Raw genomic sequence first — 18,912 nt, forward strand, 5'->3', positions numbered from 1 at the left:
TACTTATTTTTAATCATCAGGAATTCTACCCGTAGTAAGAGATGTATTAATTAAATTTAACATAACGTGCCCAATGGTTTCAAAAACTTCGTTTACCATTCTGCAATTTAACGTTTCATGTAGTGAGAATTTATTATCTAAATTGCCAACAATTTTTCACAAATCCTGCATAGAGATCTCTTAAAATTTTTCAAAATTTAAATATAGATTACTATTTACATTACACCATGTTTCAGAATTATCAATACTTTGAACAATACTTTCAATGCTTTCAAATAAAATACTCATTAAAACTGCTAGATATTTCTACGCTGTTTGTTAACTGTTTTAGGCCATTAGTAGTTTCAAAGATTACAGTGTTTGGCATTTCTTGACTATTAGTCTTTTCCAGAAGTTTTCCACATTTATTTTGGATTGTTTCTATACCTGTCTATTTTATTAAAATAGAACCTCTCGTTTCTAAACATAGTCACTACCTCATTTCTATGTCTCTTAAAAACCTGCCATTTATGTTGCTTTTCAATGACATCAAAACATTTTTTAAAATCTATATAAGCCCTATCACATTGTTTAATTTGTTTAAATACGTTATAATCAAACCAAGGTAATTTTGATTGAAACTGGCATGTTAAAATTGATATTATGCCATTGATTACATTTTCACAATTTTGCAAAATTTCCTGGTAAATGATATTAACATCAACAGAATTTAAATTAAAGTGACAAATGATAAGATTAGTTTTGATTTTATCTAAGTTTTGATTACATAAATTTCTAAACTTTGATATATTACCATCAGATATATTATAACTATTATTATTGGAGATATTTACTGAAATAACGAAATAATCAGTAATTTTTGGACAATCGTAAACCCAAACACTTATATTATTTTGATTAGAAAGTACATAATCTACCAAAGTTTTACTAGTGTCAGTAATACGGATAGGATCACTAATATATTGTTTTATCCCATAAGCCGAAAACAATTTTTTACCATAGAAATTACTAGCCAAAAAGTCAATATTAAAATCACCAACTAACACACAACAGTAGTTTGTAGTAAATGAGGCTTCACATATTTATACAGCACAAATAGATTCACTTTGTATTTGAGATTTGGATGTGTACTGTTGTTGACGTTCGGTTTTTCCTTACTTTCTGAATTTTATTTTGGTACTATGAAGGCATTTTACTTGGCGAGACGTTACCAAAATAAAATTTAAAAAATTTGGAAAAACTGAATGTCAACACCAGTTCGCATCCAAATGTTAAATACAAAGTGAAACTGATCATGCTGTATATAAATATATTATCATTTTTTGAATGAGTTACATAAATGTGTAAATATATTATATTGCCAGAAGTTTTCTGCAGCATCCATTAACATCTTTATGTATTCTTCATCATATGGTACCCATATATCAAAAAATTTTAAATTTTCCTCAAAATCAGGATCTGCAACACAAAATAATGCTTTTTGTTTCTTACATAGAAACATCCGTAGCTGCACTTGAGCTTTGTATTTTGCTGTAATTTCCATATTTTTTATTAAATAGTTACAAATAGTTTTCTCAGATTGAGGACATTTTATTTCAACTACAAATTCTTCAGATATAGCATCTGGAGAAGTCCCAAATATTGGATGCCTGTGATTTAATTATAACCCAATATGACTGAGTTTTATCTTTAATTATTTTTCTAAAGCTTTAATTACAGCATCCTCAAGCCTTTTTCCTCGAGACATGGCTTCGGTAGCAGGAAGTTTGGTTACACCAAGTATTTGGTTAACCAGGGAACCATCTGATTTTTTGCAGTGTGCTGCATCATAAAATTTTGATGCAGTTATTCTTGCATATCGCAGGTCAAACCATAAACCGGAATTAGACTGTTCAATGGTTATTGCTGCAGCTTCAGAACATAGTTGGGGATTCATTTCCTGATAACAGAATTCTAGAAATTCTGAAAAATTCAGTGCCATTTTGGAAAAATCATTTCTGCTAACAAAATTTAACATCGATTGATGTAGTCCAAGATGTTGCAAAATTCTGTTAGGCTTGAAGTGTTTCAATAGCTGACTCTCAACATTATGTTCTAGTCCTTGGTTCACAACTTCCTGTAAAAAAAGTAAGCTTTCTTCATCTGAGCTCAGTTCTTCTTGTGCTCCAAAATCCTTAAAGTTAGGTATTTAACTGAAGTTCCAACTTTGGAAAGTTTACTCTGCCCAGTAACAAGCAACTTCAGTTGGAGAAGGTTCTTCACTCCTTCTGTGAAGCCACATCAAGAGTGCTATGGAATGCTTACACCCACCTAAAACAAAGTAAATGCTATACTTATAAATTATACCCAAAGTTAATATCATTTCATAGTATGTATTTGCTATCCTTTACGTTCCATATTACAATTAGATTGGAAGCATTTAAAATGTGGACATATTGAAGAATTTCCTGGATAGACAGAATAACCTATGAAGAAGCACTAAGAAAAATAGAGATCAAGCAGGGAGATACTGGATTCCAGCAAAATAAGAAAACTGCAATACTTGGGTCATACTTATAACAGCAGGTGGTGATAGATACGAACTCCTAAAATTAATAATGTGGGGAAAGATTCAAGGAAGACGCAGCATAGGTAGAAAAAAATTGTCCTGGCTGAGAAATCTCAAAGAATGGATTGGATGCAGCTCAAATGAACTCTTTTGGGCTGTATAGTGCCAAAAGTTAGAATAGGCAATGATGATGGCCAACCTTAATCGTGGAGATGGCGTGTAAAGAAGACATTCCATTCCATAAACATAAACAGTTTTTAAATAGCATCAAAGACATATAAAACATTTTTTTAGTCTTAAAATCCTAGAATCTCAATATACCTATGCATGACTAAAACTAATCTGATATTTACCTAGTACATTTTTTATCATTTTAAAAATATTTACCTGAAGAGGCAGCACAGTCATGGCACTGAATATTCCTCATCAATATTGCAAGTTACAGCATATTGTGTTTTCCTCACATTGTGTTCAGGTGTCACTTTAGCTTTAACTGTGCATACATTTTTATCTCTTCGAACTTGCACCCATCCAACAGCAGAGTCCCCATAAGAAGGCCTAGCGGATCTGTAAATAAGTAGAGATATTTAACAACTAGGTACCTATGTAGATGTAAATATTTTTGTGCCTAATATTTTCATTTCAAGTAACTAAAAATATATTGTCATTTACACTTCATATTATTCACATTATCCATATATTATTCACATAACGTATTATAATGATTATACTTTAAGGGCGTAGGCACAAAATTTCGCACCAATGTGTTTTACATGCATTCATTTTTTTCTAATCCTGAGAAAATTAATAAGTATTTTTGAAAAATTTAAACGCAGAATGAAAGATTACGTTATTACCGAGTGCCGAGAGTCCCTGAAAACTTCTATAATGTTTATTTTAATAAGTTAATAATAATAAATAATATTTTAATAATAAAGAAAAAATTTAGTGTGATTTTTAATTTCAAATATCTCATTAAAAAGAAACTTTTGATTCATTCTAAGGGACTTTCGGCCCTCGATAATAAAGTATTCTTTCATTCTGCGTTTAAATTTTTCAAAAATACTTATTAGTTTTCTCAGGTATCGAAAAAAATGATTACATATAAAGTACATCGAAAATTTTGACAGGCGTCAAAATTTTGCATTCTCTTTCTTTCCTCGTAACTTTAATTAGTTTTAACTTGTATGAAAAATACTTTTATCGATTTATATTATACGTAAAACTATTAAGTATGGTTTATATCCTACCTGTTAGTTTTAATATGTAATATGTAACTATACATTTTCCATTATTTAGTTGGCTTGATATAATTTGACTTGTGCAAGAAAACAATAGTTTTTCTGAACCTTGCTTGCTTGCATCTTTGGCAACCTTTTTCTGACCTCATCCTGAATAATGTTACCTGTAATATTGAAAGTACTTAGTAAAACATTTATTATTCAAAACGTTTTATGCATTACATTTCTTATAGCTTCTATTACAGTGGTAATAATACATTTTAACAGTGCCATCATCAGTTTTCATCATTTTGCATCCTCTTGTCAAAACATATTCTGTTTTTTCTTTTTTATTTATATCCTCCAACCAATCGTCAAACTCTAAAAATATATTTTATTATTTTAATAACACAATTTGTTGTACAAATACTTACCTTTAGAATCATTAAACGTAATCTCTATCATTTCTATTGCTACGTTGTGTTTGTCCTGTAGGTGTGTGCGTAAATCCTTAATAAATTTAAAAGAAATTGCACATTCAAAACACTTCGAAATAAACACATTTAACTCGTAACTTATTATTTCAGTCTTTTTCTGGTTGTGAACTTTTTTATTATGTCTATTCAAGCATGATTGACTGAAGAGAATTTTTTTACAAATTTTACACATAACAGCCATATTAAAAAAAAGAAAATCGCAGTTCCCTGATTACAACAGCTTTATTTAAATAGCAATAATTTAAATGGTTATGTTACGATTTTTCTCCGCGCCCATGCCAATGACAATGCGTGCCAGCGTCCTCAGTCTGTCTTCGTCGTAACTATTACGGCACGGAGAGCTCTCGATAACCGATCCTCATATTCTTTGATAAACTCATAGATAAAGAATATGATAAACTCGGTTCGCTAATCCCAGTCCGAACTGTCTAGTGAATTTAGTAATTATTTTTTTGCGAAGTTAGTTACTTTTTGACCAATGCTTTTTGACCATCGAGCAAAAAGACAAAAGAGGGAATCTAATCGTTATGAAAAGGCGACCAAAAAAGTGGCCTCTGATGGCGGACATATCCGGAAATGCGAATGCGCCAAATTTAAATTTTCCGACACTTATTAACAGTAGCTATAAAATAGTTTTCAGAATGTGTCTTAGACGAGAATATTTTAATTAAATATTAACGATAACAGTCTAAAATGTGAAACAAGTGTTAAAAAACTTCAATATAAATAAGATTTCATGTGACAGTTGGGACAAATAATAACATAACCCAACTAAATTTGATTTCTTAAACAAGGAAAGACTCTCTTTCCTTGTTTAATTTGGCCTCTCAAGATGGCACTTCCTGTCTAACAATATTTTTGCCCCCACTACCTTTACATTCCCTCTTTTGTCTTTTTGCTCGATGTTTTTGACAGACTAAAAGTGGCTGGAAATTATTATACAACCAAGCACCCGTACTCATAGCCAATATTAATAGTAAACAAACTAAATAGTAAATAAAATAGAACTTTGCAAATTACCGACAATCAATATTTATTTATCTGCACCATATAATAAATAGTTATGTTAAATTATAACAACTAAATATATATTTTTTAAATATATACTACCCAAAATTTGATGGGTTTAGTATACACTTCGACTATTTAGAATAATTCTTCTTTTTTTAAAGAAAGAAGTCTGTAATAGCAGGATACTTGAGCTATTAATACTGAGAAGTAGGAATTGTTGTGTTGTAGGTTTCCGACAATGAATCTGTCAAAATTTGTCCGAGCTAAGCGAATGGAGTTTTAATACAAAAACAAAGACACAGATTAGGGGAGGGGTAGATAACCTACTTCTGTACAAAAAAAATGTTGTGATAATCAGCGCCACGTTGGAGTGTTCTGGTACTAATCAATATTTTTATCGTGTTGGTGAGCTTGCTAATTGACAAACGCCTTGTGTAGTTGGTAGTATTGTAAACGCGCGAAAATTGAATTGCTATACGTTCATTTCATATATAGGGTATTCAACCAACTTACGCCTCTAAACGATTATTCATAGTATACCTGATTTATTGTCTTTATATTTACTGTTACTAAAGCTAATAATGCTCAAGAATAGATCAACAGAGAGAACTCTAATCCTGTTTATATATTCGAATAAATGTGACAAATTAGTTCTTAAAGTTTTCAGAGACATTAGATTAGACCAATAATTTTCATTTAATCAAACTCAAAACATTTAGTAATTAATAAACAATATTAAATTAATATGCTATGAGAGTAGGAATCATAGAAACCGGTTTTAAAATTTGTAAGCAAAAGCAAAAACTAGATAGTCTTTAGATAAAGGCATATTGGTAGTTTGATTTATATTTTGTCCATCTGCCATTTCGTTACAGCCGTTTCGGAATCTATCGCTCTTCAGACAGACAGACAAAATACGGAAACCAAATCACCAACATTTAATGATTCTCGCGAATCAAACGTGTCTGTAGGCCGACAACACCATGTAAAAGAAGATAGTCGAAGTGCAAAATACACGACGACAAGAGATCGATTTAGATTTGCTTTACAGACTCTGAAACTAATCAGTTTACTAGAGTGGCTCATACAGAAATTAAAATTTCACAAAGAGCATATAAAACAAAAATCGTCTCTTATACTGCAAAACCCACTCTAGTAAACTGTTTAGTTTCAGAATCTGTAAAGCAAATCTAAATTGATCTCTTGTCGTCATGTATTTTGCACTTCGCTTATCTTCTCAAAGAATATCTCTAAGAGGTATTCTTCGGTGAAAAAAAAGAGTACCTAACCAAATTTTAATGTAGGTATTAAAATATTGAAAGGCATGTACAATTGTCCATGCCGTTAATCTATCTGTAGTTGGTTTTGATCTGTGAAACAACAGACTAAAGGCAAATTGTTTGAAATGCGCTTTGATATAAATATTCAAAAATAAAAACGATTTTGTTCCACTTATACATAAGGACTCAGGTATGAAATAAAACACGCAAATAGATGTTTTTTTATTAAGTAATATTTTTTCTTTTTACCCTATCACTGTAATATTTCATTGCATTACGATATATTGGGTCTACTTTGGATTCGCCCTTTCCACTCAAAACTTTATTTATCCCTTCAGCCCAATTAAAGGCAAGAAATGAAATAAATTTATCAATGAGTGCATTTAGTAATGTTTGCAAGTGTTCACAACTCTCAAACTTAAATTGCACTTGTTTTTTAATGAAAACTTGTATCATGGAAATTAAATTTTTTTTATAACAAAATGTAGGTAAAATTTCCTTTATAATTGTCTGAATTTGACTAAGGCCCGTTATAAACTTTTCAGGGCAGTACATTAATTTATCAGAAGACCCTTCGTACTCTTTTATACTTGTTATATCATGCCATATAGGCAGTTTTTCCTTTGCAATAAAATTATAACGGCAAATGGTACAATCTGACAAAGTATTCTTAAACTTTTTTATCAAAAAACCACACACATGTCCTAATGCAGCCTTATCCACGTAATTAGATTCATGGTAGGTGAAAACCAAAAACTCAAATTCGGTAACATTGAGGTTTCCTTCATCACATACCTCTTCCACACCCTGTGTTACTAAATGTCTCACACCATTGATCAAAGACTCCGCTGTTGATCCATCCCTTTTACAATTGGAAGACAATGAATGCCGGTTAACCATATTGTTGACCAACAATGTTTTAAAATGGTTTTTAAAATTTTGCACGGTAGGGTTAACATTCCTCCCTCCGTGCTGTCGAACTTGCCCAAAGAAATTTTCCAGGGGGTCCTGATTAAGTCCAATTCCAGTCCATTAATTGTTACCTCCCAGTTATGTAGGGAAGGTACCCTAACAAGTTGGTTTTTTTTATTTAAAAAATGCATCTTACTGAGATGCTGCTTGGCCGTATTCCAAAAATTGATATGCCCACTTCCTTCTTTGACAGCACATTTCAGTTTTTTCCCTGCACTTGGATACAATGTGTGTCCATTAACACTATCAAAAAGGGAATCAAAAAACTGTAGTACAGAAACAGTTCCGAGAGAATTTCTCTGTAGCACTAATTTGCCATCATTTGAAGATACACCTAAAAAATGATGTTTGTTTTATTTCCCATGTCACAATAAAAAGTAATGGTTTTCAATATGCAACAAAATTTATTTTGTAAAATAATTACATTAGCCAGGGTCTGCAAAATAGGAAGTTATGTTGGAAAATAACATTACCTTATAAATATCTACCACATTTTATAAGGTAATGTTATTTTTCCATAAAACTTCCTCGTGCGGACCTTTCTATTAGTTATAGAGTATATTTTCAATGCGCCATTTCCATCCCATTAAACAAATCCTATGGAACTATGTCTGCTTGAAAATGTCAGTTTAATGGTCTGCATCTAATAAAAAATTTAATTGTGACTGTTTAAAGTTACATTTTCAAGTTAAAGTAGTTCAATTGGATGTGTTGAATCAGATGAAAAAAGCCCATTGGCAACTAAACTTTATATTGATCCAAATAAATAAATTGTGTTAAAATTTTACTATTTAAGTGAAAGTATGTAACAATATGTGAAGTACTGAAAATTAAGTATTTTTAAATACTTTTAAAAGCAGCACAATCAGTAATAAATGTGAAGTTAGTACTTAGTTGTTCTTGTATACTGTGTAAAACTTACCTTTTCGTAAAAAGAGATTCATAATTGATGCCATCGTATGGCTGAAAACTTGAGCAGCATGAGAAACTTTCATCTTTTTCATGTATTTGGCATAAACGTGCCCCTTATGAATGTTGTTCAGTGCTCTAAATCTTCCGATATCATTATCTACTTCATAGGTCATTACAATGTCAGCCCAATCGCCTATTACAAGATTGTTATTTTTTTTCCAAAACAATTTTTTGGTCATAAGATTGTTCCTAATGCCTTTTAGTAAATGTGGAGGATCATATATGTGCACTATTGGGTGACCATTTATTTCATACAATTTTATTTTTTTTAATGTATTCTCTTGGGAGGCATTATATTTTACTAAATAATTTATGGCTCCTACATTTGTAGATCCTTGATCAGACACAGTGGCAACTACTGTAAGACCAGCTTTTTCACACTCTACTATAATTCCCTTGATTTGCCTAACTAAATCAATTGTAGTAGTGGTTCCTTGTGAGAATGTGTAGGCAACTGGCTGTTTCCATTTTTTTGTAATACCTCTAACAAATGATGCAACTATAATAATAATAATAATAAAAGATTTATTCATCCTTTAAGATCTGACATATAAGACACCCATAATCCCTATTAACCCATAAAAAATGTATTATAATGATTATACTTTAAGGGCGTAGGCACAAAATTTCGCACCAATGTGTTTTACATGCATTCATTTTTTTCGAATCCTGAGAAAATTAATAAGTATTTTTGAAAAATTTAAACGCAGAATGAAAGATTACGTTATTACCGAGTGCCGAGAGTCCCTGAAAACTTCTATAATGTTTATTTTAATAAGTTAATAATAATAAATATTATTTTAATAATAAAGAAAAAATTTAGTGTGATTTTTAATTTCAAATATCTCATTAAAAAGAAACTTTTGATTCATTCTAAGGGACTTTCGGCCCTCGATAATAAAGTATTCTTTCATTCTGCGTTTAAATTTTTCAAAAATACTTATTAGTTTTCTCAGGTATCGAAAAAAATGATTACATATAAAGTACATCGAAAATTTTGACAGGCGTCAAAATTTTGCATTCTCTTTCTTTCCTCGTAACTTTAATTAGTTTTAACTTGTATGAAAAATACTTTTATCGATTTATATTATACGTAAAACTATTAAGTATGGTTTATATCCTACCTGTTAGTTTTAACACCTCGAACTTCAGCAAGAGAAAAACTTTCATTGTTTTTAATGTAAGTCCCCACCATAAATATATCCACTAAGGGTAAATTGTCAGACTGTCCCTTTAAAAACCCAGCGTCAGTCATTTTAAAAAAATTATTTTACACACACTTAAAACCTTTAACATTCTTCTTCTTCTTCTTCTTTTTGGCTTTTATTCTTCTGAATAATCAGCCAGTACATTTGTTTTGTTAATTTTTGGGCCACTGTCGTGAGTCTGAGAATATCTCATGCCCTATTATCAATTATCATTAACATATAGACATTTTTTCTACAAATCTACATTTTATTTATGTTTTCTATTTTCTTATCGTTGGTTTAAATGTTAATATTGGATAGGTTATTATTAAGGTTATAATTTTATATGGTTGATCTGTAGGAATCTGATAAGAATTTTGATAATTTTAGGGTTAATCTCGCATAGAAGCATTGGTATGTTAATTGGGGTTTTAATATTAATTTTGATCAGCTCCTGATAGACATCATAATCTTTTATTTTGTTTATTGGGCATTCCCAAAATATGTGTTCTAGTGTATCCATTTGCCCACATTCACAGTATGGGTTATCGCGAATGTTGATTTTATATAAATGTAGGTACTCCTGTCAGGCAATGACCACTCCTCATTCTAATAATGGTAGTAATATGCCGCCTATCTATGTATGGGATTGTGTCAAACCATGGTTTATTAGGAAAACAATTTTGTATGTTGTTATACCACTTGCCTTTATATTGAAAAGAATTTAACCAATTATTTTGATGCATAGAACATATTTTATTTTTTAATAATGGCATGATATCCAAGTTACTTAATCGAATTTTAGCAGGAATATTTAATTCAGCCCCAATCTTTGCCAGTTTGTCAGCTATTTCATTTCCCTTGATATCATTATGTCCAGGAATCCAACATAATCTAATATCTTTTCCATATTTATTTAAATAGTATAGTTTCTTTTTAACTTGCAAGACTCTGTAATCTTTTGTTGCAGTTATCATATTGTTATTAATGTTGTCTATAGCGCTCTTTGAGTCCGTAAATATTATAGCTTTATCAAAACTTTTTTCCTCACAAATCATTAGACCCTTTTGAATAGCTATTATTTCTGCTGTACAGATATTAATAAGTGAAGGAATTTTTTCAGAAAAGGAATAATTTATACTAGGTATGTGTATTCCTATGCCCGTTTTGGCTTCCTCAAGGTTTTGATTTTTTTGTTTTTTTGAAGCATCTGTAAATATTTGTATGTAATTATAGTAATACGAATTTACAAAATTGTAATATTCCCAAAGGTTATGGGAACTATTTTGTTTTAATAATGTTTTTATAATTGGTACATTATAAGTGTAGATATCATATTCATTTGAGTAGCAGGCTGGTATGTCACTTGTGTTCATTGATGGTAAAAACTTTTTAACTTCTGTTAGAGCGTCAATCAAATATGTTGGATTTTTTCCCTTCCAATATCCTTGTTGATAACCATGATATTTTTTTAAGTCTAGAAGCATATTTAATAATGAGTGATTTGGAGTTGTGCTAATCTTTGCTATGTATTTCGTGGCAATCCATTTAAATCTATGGTGTAGATCGATAGTTGCACTTTCTGCTAAAATGACATTAGTGGGAGTAGATTTCATCATCCCATGTGTTGTTCTCAAAGCTTGGAATTGTATTCGGTTTAATTTCATAAAATTTTGTTGAGAGAAGTTATTAATTATACTAGCGCCATAATCTAATTGTGATTGTATCAAGCCATTATATATTAATTTTAGTGTTCTTGGGTCTGATCCCCACCATACTCTACAAAGAGCACGTATTATATTAATGCCCTTTTGGGCTTTATTAATCATGTTATCTATTTGGTCTGACCAATTTAGATTGTGCTTAAATATTATACCTAAATATTTTTTCGACAGAACATTAGGGATTATATAGTCATTAATTTTTATATCTGGTGGATTACTAATAGGACGGTTCATTTTAAACCACAAAGTCTCGCATTTTGATGAGGATAGTTTAAGATTATGTGTATCAAACCATTTGGATAATTCATATAGGATAAAGTTTACCTGATTTGCTATATGGTTAAAATTACTACCTTTTGTTAAGATAATTAGATCATCTGCATATGACAGAAGTACACAATTTTCAGGCATTATTGTGTATATATTTTTAAGATAAATATTGAATAATATTGGGCTTAAAGGTGAGCCTTGTATTAGACCTTGTGTAGTATGCGATGGTCCAACCATTTCGTGATAATGATTTTTAACATATAGAGTCCTATTGTTTAAGAATTGAAATATAAGGTTATTGATGTCTACTGGAATATGAAGATTATTAAGAAGTCTATATAGTATGTAAATATTCACATGATCGAAAGCTGCTTTAATATCTAAGAAAGTAGCATTTACATATTGGTTTTGTGAGAAAGCCAATTGAACATAAGTATTTAAATAATTTAAATTATCGTTAACTCCCATACCTTTTCTAAATCCTACTTGAAATTGGCTAAATGTTTTTTGATTTTCCACGATCCAATCCAGCCTATTTTTAATCATTGATTCCAGTAGTTTTACTACACATGATGAAAGTCCCAGAGCTCTATAATTTTCTGCTTTTAAATTATAATTTTGAATTTTGTTGTTCTTAGTAATACTTATAATAATCTGAGTTTTCCACTCATTGGGAATCAGTTCACCTTCTTTAACCTTGTTGTATAAATTTAGTAGCCATATTAGCCCTATTTCAGGTAAATGTTTTAACATATTAAAGTTAATATTATCAAGGCCTGGTGATGTGTTTTTCTTTAAAAATAGACTATTTTTTAATTCCGTGAGATTGAATTCACTAGACAAGTGATCAATGGTCTGTAATTCAAAATCCGGTTCAATATTAGTTACCGAAAGGTTAGTTAATATTTCATAACTTATTTTTTCATTGGGAAGTTTATTGTTTGAAGGTTGAGAGAATGCATTTTTAAATTTTCTTATAGTTTGCCAAATAGAGCTGATGTCTACGTTTCTATTAATACTCCCACAATATTCCATAAACTTTTGCTTCTTTATTGTTTTTAGAAGTCGTTTTGATTTAGCAATTATGTGTTTTGCATTGATATAATTATTAAGATTAAAATTATTTTTAAATTCCTTTAACGCTTCTTTTCTTTTATTTATTATTTCAGTGCATTCCTGGTCCCACCAAGGTACTCTTTTTTGATATTGCAGTTTTCTTATGCCTCTGCCTTGTTTATTTGGGATAGCAATTTCTACTGCTTGGTTAATTATACTTGTGAAGTGATCATAGGATTGATTTTCTATATTTAAATGTTCTTCTATGTATTTACTATACTTGTTCCAATCAATTTCTCTAATGTTGTTTCTAAAATTTAAGTTTTTATTGGTTGTAATGCTTTTTCCTTCACTATAGTTAATTTTCATTAGAATAATTGTAGGAAAATGATCGCTACTACCACAATCTTTCAAGACATTCCATGTACATTGTATTGCTAGAGAGTCAGATACAAATGATAGATCTACAGGACTGGATCCCTCTAGTGGGGTATGAATTCTAGTGCTTCTTTCATCATTTAAGTATATATAATTAAACTCGTCAAAGATTTTTAATAAAAGGTTACCATTTCTATTACTTACTTGACTACCCCAACATGGGTGATGTGCATTCAAGTCTCCCATAATGAGCACATTGTTCCAATTATTATATATATATTCAAAAAAATTATATGATAATTTATTTTTTGGGTTTGAGTAAATGTTTATAATTGTATATTTATCTATTTTGATAGCTATATATCTAAAGTTAGGGCTTTGCCATTTGGAGTCTAAATTAACCCTACTGTAAATTAGATTATTTTTAATGAGTGTGGCAATACCTCCTGCTCCATTTTCTATATCTTCCCTAATTACATCATAACCTTTAATTCTACATATTTGATGAGGTTTAAGTTTGGTTTCATTTAACATAATGATATCAGGAGAATGTTCTGTTATCAAGATATTCAGGTTGTAATTATTGGATTGAAAGCCATTCATGTTCCATTGCATCAAACTAATGTTTTTAAGTGAGTTGTTGGTATAACTCATAATTTGTTTTATTTTTTTAATAATATTTGTCCTGATCGTCTAGATCAGGAACTGATTTGTTGAGTTCTGAATATGTTAATATTAATTCTCTAATTTTAATTTGTTCTTCTTTATTCATATTTGTAAATTTTCTGTATAAATCATCTATTGTATTACAGTAATTTTGCGATGCACTAACAGGCGTTGATTTATTAAAATTATGTTTTAAATTGTTGTTATTAATACCAGATATAGATGGAGTGTCATTAATTTGAACTGTACTATTTAGTTGAGATAATCTACCATTTTGATTTATTAATTGCGATTCATGTATAGTTTTATCATATGAAATATTTCTTTTCTTTATTGTTCCCGTTGATTTGGCTGCAGAAACGTAACTCCTTTTAGAATTTATGCACTGGCTTGCAGTAGTTCTTCTTTGATTAATATTAATACTGTTGTTTTCTGTATTTTGTTTTGGTTTTATACTTGGGAAGTTAGCCGGATGGTATTGACTATCTTCTTTTCTATAGTCTTTACTTAAATAATTTTTTGGTGCTAGTTGTGCAGCTTCATAAAATGATAAGTTTTCATATGCCATTAACTTTTTAATTTCTGTTTGTCTGGTATATTCAGGACACTTTTTATTAACTGAGTTATGCTCAGGACTCTTACAATATATACACATCGTTAGGCATTTTGCCTCTAGATGTGACTCTAATTCACCCTCTTCCACCTGTTGTCCATAATTATGACATTTTGGTTTAGTTCTGCAAAGAGTCCTGGTATGACCATATATCAAACATTTATAACATTGTGTGACTCTCGACACATATGGAATAATGTTGAATTTAAGATAACTAATTTTTATTTCTCTTGGCAATATCTTACCATCAAAAGTTATAAGTATTGTGCCTGTAGGAGCATATTCAACCGAGTTATTATCTTTAATAATTTTCCTGTTTAGTCTTTTGATGTCTATAACATCGAAGGGTGAGATTAATGATTTTTTGATTTGATCTTCGGTTAGTGACGGGTTAACATCTCTGATGATGCCCTTACATATTATTTGATTATATGGAATATATATTTTATATTTATCTTTAAGATTGATAGGGTTATTAATAAAATTGTTAGCCGCTTCGCTGTTTGCGAAAGAAACACCAATTTTATTTATACCTTTGACTTTAACCTCCAATATATCTTTTAAATTTAAATTGAAGAGGTCATTTGCTATTTGTAAATGATTATACTTGCCTATTTTGAATTTTTTCTCGATTCCTTCTACTACAACTAAGTATGGCCCTACAGCATTATTCTTGTATCTGTTGTCGCTTTGATTAAATTTATTTTTTTTCTCATTATCAGACTTATCATTTATTATTGTATTATTTTCATTATTCGAAATATCCATATTATCGTTTTCATTATTGATCGCTTGAAGATCAGGTGGCTTTTTCTTGCCGCCATGCGGTGACATATCAGTAGCTGATCAAAATTTTACTAATATAGAAAAAAATATGTAATGGAAAAGACTTACCAATGCTCTAGAAGTTATTTTATATATAAAGGGTTATATAAAAGACTCTTGTCTGAAATTTCTTTAACCCAGCCAGTAAAAATTGTAGTATATTACGTTGTATATCGAAACTGTTGTTTCTACGCTGTAATTGTGAATTATTATATATTAAATTTTGCGATATACTCTCGTAAGTATAAAGACAACCAATATTTAAATTTACCGCTAGAAAGATTCAAACTTTTGACCAAAAACCTTTAACAGTATTAAAACAGGCTATAATACAATGGTACGTTATCAAATCCATTGTCATGTGTCATGTGCATAAAATGCAATACAATACCCATCCCATCCATAGGTAAGAAGAAGATTAGGCAAAACCCAATACCGTTGCAGTTGCAGCGTTGCAATAGTTATCGTTTTTACCCGTTTATAGGGATGACCACACACATGACGTCACAACAGATTCCGCCCGTTGAAAGAATCATTTAAATTCTCCAGTTTTTAATTGCTTATATTTATTTCATAATAATAAAATATGAGTTTTTTTGTAAACTGGGGTTCTCTTAACAGTAATAAATAACGTTTATCACTAATATTTCTGGAATTTAATTTTTATGCAAGTTCCCCATTGTGACCTGCAACCTGACCCAAGGTTAGTAGATATTTAAGTAGGTTGTCTCGTAACTATAGACCAATCAAATGCTCGCTTTTTAAAGGCGGGAATACGTCACCCATACGACACTTTTAAAATTGCCATAAGCTTCAATGCTAATATAAGGTTCAAAAACTTAGGTTTTGCAATATATTTTGGGATTTTCTTGGGTATAGGGATGTTAAGTGGTTCTTATATTAGTAATTATATCAATTTTTTTTTCTAAAATCAATAGTCTGATGACAAAAAATAGAATTGATTATAGTGATAATATTGTGTGTTTTAAATGGAGATAACAGTTTATTTCGCACAAAAACCCAAAAAAACAGTAGAAAAAGTTCAAAAGCAAAAATACTAAATATGTAGGAACTTACTTATTATGTTTTTCCTGGAATTTGCAGCATTTTTATCATATCTAGTGGTAGGCAAAAAAAACCAATAGGTAATATAAATAATTTATTATTAGATTAAAATACAAAAAATAATTAGTCCTTCAAGCACAAATCTTATTCTTAGCTATATATACTTCTCATCTAAAAAATATATCATTATTATAACGTACAAAACTACATATAATTGTTATGACAAACGTTGATATCACGGCTACGAAAACACACTTCACAAGTGTTTATGTACACAAATAACTAAATAATAAGTCTCTATAAATAATATTGTCCTTATACCTATATTTAAAAATAAAAACTAAACAATAACTAAACAAATAAACGAACTAATGATACTATAGAATAGACAACAAGTCAACAAACGTGAACTTAAACTCAGACGTGCAGACAACTGTCCATCAACTGTCAAATTTGACTTTGTCGTATGAGTGACGTAAGCATTCTGCCTTCCCCTCACTTCGCCCACATAGTTACGAGACAACCTACTTAACATCTACTAACCTTGGGCTACAGGTTGGTATCTTGACTTAAAACCGCCAAATTCAAATGTTTGTTGCAAGTGAACGCTGTTTCAAAAATAAAAATATTAAGTTATAAGCCATCGGGATTAGTATATTCTAAAAATTATTAGGTTATTATTTATAATATGTCCACGGAGACTGTGCTAAGAAACTTAATTATTTTTATTTTTAGCGAAAGTTATTCTTCATTAACTTTTACCTGTTTTAAGACAAGGAAAAAATTCATAGTTGTTTTTAACAGAGACAAATTCATAGGGAGTTACAGAAAAGTTGACTATAAAATAAAGCAGGTTTTGAAAAACTTGAATTTTATTTCAGTTTATGGAATTTTAAAACAAGAATTTTTGTTGTAAAAATTATTTATTAGTACTTTTACAATATTTGTGATCGTTATCCACATTTGAGCTAATATACGGACGTGTATTTAAAACATCCGAAATTAACTGTTTTTCGTCCATATTTGGCTTTTTGACAAAAGTTTTTTTAAGTTTTTGTTTCTTCTTTGTAGAGAAAAACTGCAATTGCTTCTCAATTTTTTTGTTTGTAGGTTCAGATCTAACAGTATCGGATAGCGACAGCTATACATTATTAGCTTCAACATTTAATATTAAAGAAGCCTTTTTTAAATAGCTGCAACATTCTTGTAAAGCCTTTACATTTGAAGATTCTCTTACTTGTTCAGATATATTTGTTAGCAAATTAAAAACTTTTTTCTGCATAGATTCAACTTCAATATTACAATTTTCATTGTTTATGTTTTGCATTGTGTTTAAGTGCATTTTAATTTCTTCACTACTTTCATTTTCATGTTTGTTTACTGTCGGTGGTTTATTATTATGTAATCCTACGTAGTGTATATGTTTACATATTGTGTTATTTAAAAAGTAATCTACACACGAACATTGGTAAACGTGCACACATATACTGCAGTATCTGCACTGTAATTCACAACAAGGAATGCCGTTTACTTTTGTAACAGTATAAGTAGTATTATCATCACCAAATGTTGATAAAAGCGTTTCATTTTCATTCTGATTTACCTCAAAAGATAATGTTATTGCTTGACGATGTTTTGAAACAATTGCAGAAATGCGTTTAGTATGCTTACCTTTAGTTTTTTTTATTATTCTATCAACAACTTTATCTCGAATATATTTTAAAACCGCATGTAAGCCTTTATCTAGTCGTTTTACAGTTGTACCTTGCAAATAAAAGTATTTTATTGTCTTGTGCATAGACTCTAGGTACATATTGGTATTGATTCCACATTCTCGCCTATAGCAGACTGCCCAAAGTTTGGAATTAGTACTATAATTATTCTTAAAATATTTTGCAAACTCTACAGTATCTGGATCTTCATAAAATAAATTTAAAGTGTTAATTAAACTGCTTTGAAATTCTTCTGTCTCTGGAATATATTGCAAATATTTCAGAGTTTTATACACCCACTTTTTTTGTCACTGCTGGATATTTTTGATAAATTTTGTTGCCAGGCACGGTCAATGTGCCATGCACAATATAATTGATAACAAGGTTTGCCCATTACTTGCTGCCAAGCGTTTTAGAATACCCCCGTAATGTCAGACATAAAAGTTTTAGGAGTAATTATACGTCCTAGAGCATCCCTAAGTTTTTCAAAAAAAGCTTATGTATAAATGTGTCTTGTCGGTTTGTGAACATACATGCACATGGAAACCCTTCGCCAAATTCGTCCACAACCATTAATGTTGTAAGTTCAAAGTTGTAACCATTTAAACCATGTGTTGAATCTATGGCAATTATATTTTCACCAAACTAACATATATGTCTGTGATTTATTCATAATTATTAAACAGAAATCATTCTGCTCAAGATTATTATGTTCAATACCCTGCTTTTTATAAAATATGACCGCATTTTCCTCAAAACTTCGTTGTTCTTGCACCCACATGTCCACACTGACAGCATCATTTCCATTTCTTCTACCATCATCTGATATGCTTATACCATAAGAATTTTTGATATTGTATATATCTTTTTTTGTTAATAGATGAATTCTTTGCACATCAGTTTCAACAACCTGATC

General features: G+C 30.1%; 1 long non-coding RNA gene across 1 annotated transcript; it reads right to left on the reverse strand.

Annotated features, from left to right (window-relative positions):
* Positions 1-1,295: 1,295 nt before the first annotated feature.
* LOC140450139 (uncharacterized) lies at positions 1,296-5,160 on the reverse strand. The gene is made up of 5 exons (XR_011951970.1): positions 4,203-5,160; positions 4,012-4,149; positions 3,799-3,953; positions 2,936-3,115; positions 1,296-2,310 (listed from the first exon to the last, which is right to left on the reverse strand). It is a non-coding gene; the product is annotated as an uncharacterized lncRNA (long non-coding RNA).
* Between the last annotated feature and the right edge of the window lie 13,752 nt (positions 5,161-18,912).

The sequence above is a fragment of the Diabrotica undecimpunctata genome, chromosome 9, assembly GCF_040954645.1.
Source record: "Diabrotica undecimpunctata isolate CICGRU chromosome 9, icDiaUnde3, whole genome shotgun sequence".
Classification (NCBI taxonomy): Eukaryota; Metazoa; Arthropoda; class Insecta; order Coleoptera; family Chrysomelidae; genus Diabrotica; species Diabrotica undecimpunctata.